Below are 2500 nucleotides of genomic sequence, written 5' to 3'. Positions count from 1 at the left end.
AAATCCTGCGTCTCCCAAAGAAATGCAAAAGTATGTTTAGATATGTAAATGCAAACTCAGATGCATAACTCGCATGAAAGAACGAGAGACGCATTTGGCAAATAAAACTTATAATGGAATAAAAGCAAAGTCTCGGGGGGAAATAGAGAAAAGTTTCCAGAGATAACAGCAAAGTGCGAAGGGAATTCATGAAACTTCTGAAACAGTGAAATGTTATGTGAACATTCCCGTAGAATTTAGAGCGCAGTGTAGCCACGCGATAGTTGACCAACAAATTTCCAGATTTATAGCCTCTTTGTGGTCGAGAAATACAAGTCGCATTTCACCCTTCGTTTGTTTAAGGGGAAACTGAGCAAAAAAAAAGTCTCCTCGGGGGTATCTTTTCCTTTAATTTAATCCCAGGTTCTGTGCGAGACGGAAATCCCCTGAAGTGAAACTAAAGGATTGTCTTGAGAGAACCAGAGGATTATTACTTAAATCTCGAAATTACCTTGGCCCCCTCGCTCTTGCAACGTCCTTCCCTCCTCCCTTACCCCTCCCTCTCTCCCTTACCCTAATGCCTGCACCCTCTCCCCCTCCCCCTCCCCTAATGACTGTATCCTCTCCCCTCTTAGCTCCCTCCCCCTCCCCCCCTCTAATGACTGCATTCTCTCCCCCTTCCCCACCCCCCTTCCCAGGAACCTCTCCCTCCCTCCCTCCCTCCCTCCCTTCTCTTTGTCTTGCCCGAGAAATCCTGGTTGCAAACTGCACTCAGGGAGCAATCAGCTACAAGCGGACTTTAATAAAATGGTTGTTGGGATTTAACGAGGGAGGAAAAGAGGGGGAGGGGGGAGGGGGGAGGACAAGTAGGTCATTAGCGATTCCAGGCTTCGGTCATCAGAGGTCGTTTCGCTACTCTCAAATATGCATATGGAGTTGCCGGTGCCTCTCCCAAAGTTAACAGAAGAGTAATTTGTTCCGTCTCGATTCAAGGAGTCTTGAGCTTTTGTCAAACTAGAGTTATTGCAATATATGCCTGCGAGCTGGGATCTGTTGCCGTTCAAGAGGCACCGATTGCAATGCAACATTTGCAGCTGTCACGTATTGGATTTTTTTCTCTCAATTTACGAGGGTAACTTATCATTCATTTCGCCGAATTTGTGCATTAACGTCGTCATGTATCGTTATGTATGCATTACACGAACCCCATTATTTTTTTTCAGAAAGCCAAAAGATTTCCAGGGAAAACAAGTTGACCACTATATTTGAGTTATTATGCGCCCCAGAATTCCTCGAACATTTGACATCAAAGTTTTAGCCTTTTCTCACCACGTTGTCATAACTTCAGATTCGATATAATTCTATTTTAATAAGTTCATACCCAAAGGATTGGGTCTGCATTTAATGCGTGTCGTCTGAAGGTGGCTTTCTATAAGAAAAAAAACAGAAAAAACAAAAAATGATCAATCAAAACAATTCCTCCCTCTTACAAACAGAGGGCTACGTAACTATATCTAAAACCTGGTGCTTAAAGTTCGAATACGCACGTAAGCACATGTGCATAACGACATATATCAAAATCATCTCCATTCATGTATAAAAAATAAGATCCTCCTTTCCCCAAACAGCTCTTGGGAATTATCTCTCTAACAATGCTCTAAAGACTCCATAACTCATATGATATCTATATACACATTTCACTTCACGACCTGAGTTATGATTCGGGCGATAAAGTCCTGGGGTCACGCACTCTCGCAGCCCCGTGGTCGTAAGTGCGTTTTATTTCATCCATCTTGTCAACAGGTGTGTGTCGTCAAGAGGACTCCGGCGCATGAAAGGAATGACGTAATTAATTCAGAATCTTCCAACTGTTGCCGCTAATTGAGCTTCGGGTTAGAGCGGTTTTCTGCTTTTCGGTTGGATTCTGAAGGACGTTTCTGTTTGCTTTCCTTTCCTTTCTATTTCTCTCTCCTTTTTTTCCCTTTTTTTTTTTTATTATTCGCCTCCTCGGCGTCCTTTCAGCCTTTAACTTCTTCTGTTCCATCTCTTCCTCATTTTCTTCTTCCTCCCGTTCCTCTTCTCTCTCTTTTTCCTCCACCTCTCTTCCTCGCTTCCACCCTCTATTACCGGTTCCTTCCATTTCCTTTCCTCCTCCTTCTCCTCCTTTTCCTTCTCTTCTTCATCTTCTTCTTCCTCCACCTCCTCCTCCTAGCCCTCATCCTTCTCCTGTTATTCTCTTTTCTTCTTATTCCTCCTCCTCCTCCTCTCCCCTCCTCCCCTCCCCCCCCCTCCTCCTCTTCCCGTTCCCCTCACTTATCTTAAGAAAATAACCTCCAGCCAGAGAGATCCACCACAAATCGCGAACCGAGTCCAGGACACCTCACGAGCAGCGGGTCGATGCGAGGAACCGTATACACAGCGAGTCAATTATCTGATGTGTGATTGGATTAATATTTGATGGTGTTCGGGGCCCTTGTGTGTTCTGTGTGTCTGTGTTTGTGTTCCCGTGTCTGTATCTGTG

Source organism: Penaeus chinensis, chromosome 18 (genome assembly GCF_019202785.1).
Source record: "Penaeus chinensis breed Huanghai No. 1 chromosome 18, ASM1920278v2, whole genome shotgun sequence".
NCBI classification, from domain to species: Eukaryota; Metazoa; Arthropoda; class Malacostraca; order Decapoda; family Penaeidae; genus Penaeus; species Penaeus chinensis.
This window is presented reverse-complemented; position numbering follows the sequence as displayed.